The following is a 10,396-nucleotide window of genomic DNA, read 5'->3' as shown; positions in this document are numbered from 1 at the left end:
AAATGTTTATAAAACCCAAAATCAAAATGGATTAATCAATGACCATGCTATAGCTAATCTTTTAGTTGCTGGATTTACTGGTCAATTAAAAGGATGGTGGGATCATGCACTGAATAAAACCCAACAGGAAGAAATTTTAAAAGCAATAAAAAAAGATGACCAAGATAGAATTATTTTAGACGAACAAGGAAGAGAAATCCAAGATGCAGTAGCAACTTTAATTTTCTCAATCTCTAAACACTTCATTGGAGATCCTTCTCATCTTAAAGATAGAAATTCGGAATTATTATCAAATTTAAAATGTAAAAAATTAACCGATTTTAAATGGTATAAAGATGCCTTTATGACTAGAGTCATGCAAAGATCTGATAACCAGCAACCATTTTGGAAAGAAAAATTTCTAGCAGGACTTCCCACATTATTAGGAGAAAAAGTTAGGAATCAAATAAGAGAAAATTACAAAGGTATTATTCCATATGAAAAGCTTACATATGGTGAACTAATTAGTTTCACCCAAAAAGAAGGATTAAAAATTTGCCAAGATTTAAAATTACAAAAACAACTCAAGAAAGAAAGATATCAATGTAGAAAGGAATTAGGATCATTCTGCCACCAATTTGACATCAGGAATGAGCCTTCTTCTTCAAAAACATGTTGCCCTGAAAAGCCAAAAAATAGGAAAAAGAATATTTCAGAATATTATAAAAAACCTAAATATAAAAAATACAGAAAAGGGAAGAAACAACAAAAAACAGAAAACAAAATTGACAAAACAATAAAATGTTATAGATGTGGAAAACCAGGACATATATCAAAATATTGTAAAATCAAAAGAAAAATCAATAACTTAAATTTAGAAGAAGAGATAGAACTAAAATTAAATGAAATCTTATTAGAAACAACTTCTTCTGAAAATGATACATCTACTGAAACAGATGAATTACAAATAGACGAATTACATACAACATCCCAGTCTTCTGGAGATGAGAATGAACCTTCAATTAATATGCTAACTAAAGATCAAGAATTTATGATAGAAGTTATTGATAAAATTCAAGACCTAGAGCTTAAAAGAGAATACCTTTTGAAATTAAAATCCTCATTAAAAGATAAACCAGAAAAAGAAAAAGAAATCATTTCTAGTCAATCACAAATGTATAATATACAAGATATAATATTTAATAAATATGAAAAAATAAAACCAAGACAAATTACAAACTCTGAATTACAGTTGGAAATAAAACAGATTAAATCAGAACTTTCTCAGCTTAAAATAGAACAACAAGAAATGAAGGAACAAATTAGATCCTTAAAAGATGAAACCTCAGAAAAAAGTTCATCAGAAACTGAACCTGAACCTGAAGAAAATACACAAGAATATATGATGGTTCTAACTGAAGTATCTATTCAAAGATATTTAATAAAAATAAATATTGTCATAAATAATGAATTTCAATTAGAAACAATAGCCCTTTTTGATACAGGAGCAGACCAAAACTGCATTAGAGAAGGAATAATTCCAACAAAATATTATAATAAAACATCAGAATCTCTTAAGGCTGCAAATGGTAAAAAATTAAAAATTACTTACAAAATTCCCAATGCAGAAATATCCAACAAAGGTATAAAATATCAAACATGTTTTTTAATGGTAAAAGATATTACCCAAGATGTCATATTAGGAACCCCATTCATATCCTTACTCAAACCTTATAAAGTAACAAATAATTCTATCTCCACTAAAGTTTTAAACACTAAGGTAGAATTTCCTTTTGTAGAAAAACCGAAAATAAGAAACCTCAACCTATTAAAATCTTTATCCATTCATAATGGACAAATTAATAATTTAATTAATTACAAACAGAAGCAAATCTCTTTCCTAAAAGAAGAAATATGTTTTAAAAAATTAAATGAACAATTAAGAAAAAGAGAAATACAAAAAAGAATAGATCAAATCAAAAAGGAAATAGAATCAACAATTTGCTCTGACATTCCTAATGCCTTTTGGAATAGAAAGAAACATGAAGTAACATTACCATACGAAAACGATTTTGATGAAAGACAAATACCCACAAAAGCAAGACCAATACAAATGAACAAAGAAATGGAAGAATTTTGTAGAAAAGAAATACAAGACCTTCTTAATAAAAAATTAATTAGAAAGAGCAGTTCCCCTTGGAGTTGTTCAGCATTTTATGTAATAAAAAATGCAGAACTTGAAAGAGGAACGCCAAGATTAGTAATTAATTACAAACCTCTCAATCAAGCCTTAAAATGGATTAGATACCCAATACCAAATAAGAAAGATTTGCTACAAAAACTTTGTAATGCAAATATTTTCTCAAAATTTGATATGAAATCCGGATTTTGGCAAATCCAAATAAAAGAAGAAGAAAGATATAAAACAGCATTTACTGTACCATTTGGACAATATGAATGAAATGTAATGCCTTTTGGGTTAAAAAATGCTCCATCTGAGTTCCAAAGAATAATGAATGATATTTTTTACCAATATTCTCAATTCACAATAGTATACATCGATGATGTATTAGTATTTTCAGAAAATTTAGAAAAACACTTTAAACATATATCAATCTTTATAAAAGTCATAAGAAATAATGGTTTAGTAGTTTCTAAATCCAAAATAAGTTTATTCCAGACCAAAGTAAGGTTTTTAGATCATTACATTACCCAAGGAACCATTACCCCAATAGAACGATCTATAGAATTTGTGGTATCAGAGCCAAGGAGGAGCAGGTATTCTTAAGTTTAAAAAAATATTCAATTTGTTTTCGTTATTTCTGAGTTCTGGTTTAACTATTTTTATTATCGTATTATTATTTTGCTGAGAATTGATACAGTGTCCAGTTAGCCATGGGTTAGGCGTGTCAAGGACTAAGTATCCCCGTAGGCAACTTAATTAATTTAGAGATTCAGATAGTAGAACCCCTGTAGGAAATACGAAAACAAAGAATGTTTCCTTTCCTTAGAAGAACCAATTCTTCTGCTAGCTTTGTTTCTAATCAATCCCAAGAATCTGACCAAACCTCAAACAATACTGTTAATGAACAAGAAGAACATTATGAAAATATTCCCCAAAGATTTGATAATTGGACTCTTCCAAGAGTTACAACAAACCAAGTTTACAAAAAAACAACTTTTGAAAATTTAAATGCTTTTTGCAGTTATGTTATAAAAACAAAAGAAAGGAGTTTACCTATTCAATAAGAATATGAAACAATCCAATTATTAGATAAAGTCGTCATTAATAAACTCAAAGAACAAAGATACAAATACATCCATTTTGGATTAGTCCAGGTTGGAGTCAAACCTCTTAGTGTTGAAGCCACTAAAAATACCTCAATATTAGTAGTCTTAAGAGACCAAAGACACATCATGTTTAATGACTCATTATTAGGAACTATAGAAACAAGCCTATGTACTGGCCCAATACATTTTAATTGTTATCCAAATTTTATGGTTTCTTTGACTGATAAGAACATTTTACAATCTTTAACACTTCAAATACATACCCATAACTACAAAATGCTTCCATGTACAGAAGTGTAGAATTTGCTAGCAAATTCCCAGACCAAATTCTTGATAAAGTCCAATTACAAAGGTTCTTAGGAAGCCTCAATTATGTTATAGACTTTTATCCAGGTCTTAGCAAATTATGTAAACCATTATATGATAGACTCAAAAAGAATCCACAACCTTGGACAAAAAACCATACCAATATTATCACCCAAATCAAAAAACAAATCACTAAGCTTCCTTGTTTATATTTAGCTGATCCAAATGCCCCCAAGATAGTTGAAACAGATGCTTCTGAAATAGGGTATGGTGGGATCCTAAAACAAGTTAAAGGAGGAAAAGAGCAAGTAGTCCAGTTTACTTCCAGACACTGGAATCCTACTCAGGAAAATTATAGTACTATTAAAAAAGAAATTTTATCAATTGTTTTATGCATTACAAAATTCCAAAGTGATTTATTAAATCAAAAATTCCTTTTGCGAATTGATTGCAAATCAGCAAAAGAAGTTTTACAAAAAAATGTTCAAAACATTGCCTCAAAACAGATTTTTGCAAGATGGCAAGCAATTTTGAGCATATTTGATTTTGATATTGAATACATCAAAGGAGAAACTATGAATGGAATTAATATTTACGAGGTCATTAGTGTCGTATTAAAATTTGGTTAGGAAATTTTAACGTTTGGATGGTTAATTAAGTGAAAATGACTAAATTGTAAATATGAAAAAAGATGGATTTATTAAAAGGGGTAAATTAAAGGGGTTTGGATGGTAAATAAACCACCATTACCCATAGTGGACAGCTTTGGCTTTCATTTAGCTAAAATTTCATGAATTAATTAAGGGTAAAATAGTAATTAAGTAAATAAATCAAATTTAAACGAAATAAAAGCCAAATTTGCTATGAAATTTCATTGTTTTCTTCTTCCAAAGGCCTAAACACCATTGTTACGGGGAGAGCAAGCTTTAGCTAGCTAAGGTTCTTTATTAGGTACGTGTTTCATGTTCGTTTTTAGTAATTTGTGTTTTTGAGCTTGTACTAGCTTAATCTAGCTAACCTAAGGACTAATTTGTAAAATTTTCAAATGTTATGGATTGTGTCATTGATGAATTTGAGTTTTTCTTGAAGTTTTATGGTAAAATATTAAGCTTGGTTGCTAAATAGGACTATTTTGTGAAGTAGTTTTTGTTAATTTTAATGTTTAAGGACTAAAATGTGAAAATAGTAAAAGTACAAGAACCTGGTGTCAAATAATAGCAAGTAGGGGGATGTAGAAAGGTATTGGATAATTTGGCTGAAATTAATTATGGTTAAAAATGGTTAAATTGCAAGTTTTGAGCTTAAGGACTATATTTTATAAAAGTAAAATATTGGGGTCAATTTTGTAAAAACGTCAAAATGGACTTAATTGGATATAAGGAGTTAAATTTTTTTGTTGGAATTAGTGAATTGAATGAAATTATTATTTTAGATCAAGAACGAGTGGAAAATCGAGGAAAAGAGAAATTACCAAATAATCCTTGTACCTTTGTCATTACCGCAATTTAGTCAGGTAAGTTCGTCTGGTTTAATTTTAATACAATTTAAGTGTATGTTATATGAATTTAATTTTTGAATTTTGAATAATATATTGATGCATGTAATTGAAAATGGAAATAATAATTTGATATGGTATCGATCATTAATTAAGATATTTTGAGCCGGTGAATGTTTGGCTGTTGAACTAATGCTTGCATATGAAATGTGAGATAGTGAGATATTCACGTCTTGTTCTGTGATGGATTGCTCTTAACCGATGAATGTAGGATAGAGTATGATTGACATGCCAATAAGTTATATTGTGCGTAGTATGGGGTTGAGTTGAGTAGTAGTGATGATTTTTTATATTCTCTGTTCACAGGATATGTCGAGTCCTGCATTTGTTGCAGACTTTTGTGATATATTACCGTATTATTTGGTGTGATGGATGGATTTTTTCATACGAGCATCTGGTGTGCTGGATGGATTGGCTCATACGAGCATTTAGTGTGCTAGATGGATTGGCTCATACGAGCATTTGGTGTGCTGGATGGACTAGCTCAGACGAGCATTTGGTGTGTTGGATGGACTAGCTCATATGAGCATTTAGTGTGTTGGCTGGTTAACCGTGTATTCATATACACTTATCATTCATCGGGCCATGTTTATTAATCTTTAAAAGTTATTGAAATATGGAAACTAATTTGTTCTATTGTACTGTGCAATACTCACATGTTGTAGCTGTGATTGACAGAAACTTTGATAATAACCTTGTGACAGGAACTTTGTTCTTTAATCTTGTTATTTGATTTGTTGAGTTTTAATCCGGTAAGATTTATCGTTCAATCAATGAACTTACTAAGCTTTACGAAATCTTACTCATGTTATTTATCTTATTTCTTGTAGATATGATTTTTGGATCAGGAGATCAGATCAACTCGAAGAAATCACACTATCCGAGGATCATTTGGTAGCTTTTGAATACATCTTGGCTTATATGGCATGTAATAGGAACATCTGGTTATTTTTTTAATATTTCATAGTATTTCAAATGCGTGTGTATTGTGCATTTGATGTTGTGACAGGAGTAATTAAGTGAAGTATGCATGTTTCATCCTAAGCCCAAACAAGAAATGGTAAGTTTGAATGAATATGGCATGATAAATTTAGTTTGAATTAATTACGATATTATAGGATCCTTAGTAAGTCAATTGAAACATGTTGTGGCTTAAAAATGTAATAGGGTAATAGTGAATGTTTGGTGATAGTTTTAAACACATAAGTTGTAGTTTGATGTTTTTGAATCGTTGTTGTGCTAAGTAGCTATTTGAGGCTTGTATGCTTAATTCTAGTTGAGGCATGAGTAGATGATGCTAATCAAGCATGAATTGATAAGTTTTGTTATTAGTGAAGGTATGCATTTATGGTTTGAAAGTTTAGCTTGATAATGAATTTCTATGTAATTGAAATGTGGTGACCATGATGGCACATTGGTTAGGCACATAGGTTGGTTGTTTAACTTGATTTGGAGTAGTTTAAAATGTACTATAAAGTCTTGTGAACAAATGTGTAAGTGTATAATTAAGTACTTAAGCATTTGTATTTGAAATGAGCATGTTTTGGGATATTTTTGCATACACACAGCCTAGGATACGGGCTGTCACACGACTGTGTGTCACACACAGGCAACCCACACGGGCGTGTGCCCTGAATATGTTAGGTGCAGGTGTCACACGGTCTAGCACACGGCTTGTAACACGACCATGTGAGGGCATTTTGAAAGGTATACGGTTTGACACGTAGTTGGCCACATAGCCATGTTCAGAACCACACGATCTGGGCTCTATCACACGGTCTAGACACAAGCCGGGTACCCCTGTTTTGAAAATTTTCATAATTGCCCTAAATTTTTTGATTTGTTTCAAATTGGTCCCTAATCGTACCTAAACTAATTTTAAGGCATTGTAAGATCGATTTAAGGCCCATAAATGTATGTATTACTCTTATATGGGTTATTATGTAATTATGTTATTAAATTGACAGCTTGATACTATCTGCTATTGATTATTCTAGATCGTACTGTAATACGTCATAACCCTAATCTGGCAACGGGTAAGGGTTATGGGTGTTACACCCATAACATATTTTCATTAATACTTTGGCAGACTATCAGAGCCACTACTCTAATTTCGAATTTCTATTCCAATGGTAATAATGACTTTATAGTTATTCTCGAAAAGGGCTATCACTAGATGGACTTATGACGTACTCTAATGGCTACCAGTTGACAGATATCTTGCCTTGAGAATACTAAAGGATTCTTCCTTCTCTTTATGCCAATAGGTGTCCTACATGCATTGATGGACTTGAACGGTTCCTTACCATTCATTAAATTTTCCATAACTTCCCACGTACTCCTTTGGTTATAAATAAACTTAAACATTAAGAGGAGGTTCACAACTCCACAAACCTTTTGCTTGACCAACTTAGCTAATATATCTAACTTCTCTTCTTCCTATCTTTCTTTTTCTTATCTAATTATGTTACTAGAGTGTAGTTCTGGGCTACTTCCAACATAAAGTCTCAAAAGTAAATCCTTTACCTTTCCCTCATTTACCTGTTCCCTGACTAAATCCTCAATAAAAGTCATAGGCAAGGCGAAAGTTCTTGATTTATAGGGACACACCCACTGGATACAATATGGTGGTTTACCTACTACCTCAGAAAATCTATTTTCCTTACCTTACTTTTGTTCTCAGCGTGAATAGAAGGACGTGTCGACTAGGTGGCTTTAATGGCTACCTCTTCTTCCCTTGGAGGAGATGTTTTATTGCAAGAGATTATATACCTTTGTTTTTGGTCAATCTAGAATAAGGCAAGGATCTGCCTCAAGAGTTGGGGGAGTTATTTTCCTCAACCTCTTTTTTTCCTTTTTTGAATCTGCTCATTACTACTCCTATTGTAACATCATGAGGAGACCACATCAGCACCATTCACTTCCCCTTCCTTTCATTTTCAGGAATTCGCCTCCCTTCTTTGACAACCCTAGCGGTTTCCTTTCAACCATTGGTAGGGTAGAGAAAATCCTTAGCTACTCTTCAAAGGGGAAGTGAAGCCAAATAGGCTGATTCAAGAAATTCACCTTCTTCGATTAACAACAATGTCCCCAACTCCCTAGATTCATGGAAATCTGTTCGCTGGTGGTACTAGCCTTCGGAAGCTACACCTTGATAAAAGGGTAAGGTTGCAAAATGGGGGTCTCTAAATCCTTGAGGAGTATACTACGGATACCAAGTCTAGCATCCAAGTGTACCTTCCTTCTCATTTTTCTCGTCTAATCCCTATTCAAACTTGACACAGAGGTTTTCATATCTAAATTTTGAACTTGTGGCTAAGTATACTTGCTACTGTCGGTCCTTTCCATAGGTATTCCGTAACTCCATTTACATAGGTAGACTTACTAGGGTCATCCCTAAATTTAACATTCCTACTCCTCAAATTCCTATGAGGGGATTGACAGAACGAATCCGATGACTTCCTCATTTTCAAGAATCAAACATGATCGTTTCTACTTCTTTCGAAAGACAAGCCAAAAAGGTGGCAACTTGGCAGATAAAAATGTTTCAACTTTTCCTTGTATCTTTTATTTAATGAGACTTTATTTTTTTCATCACTTGTACTTTCAATCACTCTATTTAATCATCCTTTCTTTGTATCTTTTTCTGAATCGTCTATTTTACTATAGTCACCATCTGTCAATTTAGGCAATTATAACTACACAGATCACATAATATCAAAATAAAAATAAAGACTCAAGGGACTTAACAAAATCAACACCATGCACATAAGGGGTACTCTTTTCAATTCCTACGTCCAAAAGATTGACTAAATCGTGCTCTGATACCACTAAATTTGTAACACCCTCACCTAACCTGATTGTCAATTTTGTGTATGGAATGTCATAGCTGAACTGGTTTGATCTACTACTTAAATTAAAAAATTTTCCAAAAGACTTTACTAATTTATTTTGAAAAATTATTACAACAGGACCTTTAACCCAAACGTAGTCGACTAAGTTAAAAATATAATCTCTAAATAAACTACTTAATTACAAAATATAAAAACCCCGAAGTGAAGCCTCTGATGGTTTTCCTTTCCTATGTGCACGACACCTTACTGATTGATTATCCTCGACCTGTTACAGTCTAGCTTTATCCCTCCTCAAGATCCTTAATCACCCATGAGTCCTACAAGCATAGGCCAAAATTCTTTAAATTCAAAAGAAGTTAGTGAGTTTCTTTACTGAATTATTCAAACATAGACCTCGATTTACAAATGTAGTAAATGAAAAGATACTAAATACATTTAACTCCCTGATTGTTTTGAAACTCAACCTGAAATGGCGATCTCTGATTTATTTTTTGAACTTACCTATTGGCGGTTAGATCGTTAAACGATCTTTCCCTAGACAATCTTATCACCTTTTGACTAGTTTCGACGGTTTCTCGGATGTCTTACCATATCTGCAGATGCTATCCTTCATTTACCTTCATTCATTCTTTCATCTACTCCCAACGTGGATTCTTCTATCCACCACGTACTTATAAGGCAGCCCTTCTACCTACCCTCCTAATGACCCTTTTTGTTATGTCCTCCTTGGTGGTCCTTCCAAATATGATTTGTCCTTTGCAGACTCCTTTTGGTTCTAATAGTCTTGAAAGACTTGCGAACATTCCATCCGTTGGGTTAACTAATGAGGATCACGCCACTCTAGCAGCTAAAACGCATTTCACCCTACATTCGGGTTGAAAAGTTATTTTGGATTACTTCTTTGTTATCCACCCTATTTGTGATACCTTGCTTCTAAGGTGTATCATGTCTGTCTGCTTTGGTCCCATTGAGCCTACAATTTCCAGCAGACTATTATCTGAACTACTGTTCAAGCTTACCATCTCTTTTACGTGATAGTTCCCTGTGGAACTAAATCTATAGCAGATATACTCGCCATATGCTTTCCTCAAAGAGTAATAGTCTTGATAGACATATCTATCATTCTGATATTCTTTATTAGTGAACTCTGATATTTCACGTTTCATTATCGACCACCAATAACAATACTATTAGTTTTGTTTAACAATTCTCATTTCAACCCTGAAACTCTTAGTATGCACAATCAATTACGAAAGTATAGGCAATCATTGATTCGGATGTAGAAATCAGTCGTCTGGCCATTTTTCACTTGATCCCGCTTCACTAACAACTCTGAATCATTTTTCTGAAGTTCTAGAATTTGCGATAAGAATACCAATTTCACTTTCAATTCAGCCAAAATAGAACCATC

The sequence above is a fragment of the Gossypium hirsutum genome, chromosome D06, assembly GCF_007990345.1.
Source record: "Gossypium hirsutum isolate 1008001.06 chromosome D06, Gossypium_hirsutum_v2.1, whole genome shotgun sequence".
NCBI lineage: Eukaryota > Viridiplantae > Streptophyta > Magnoliopsida > Malvales > Malvaceae > Gossypium > Gossypium hirsutum.
Note: the sequence above shows the minus strand (reverse complement) of the source record.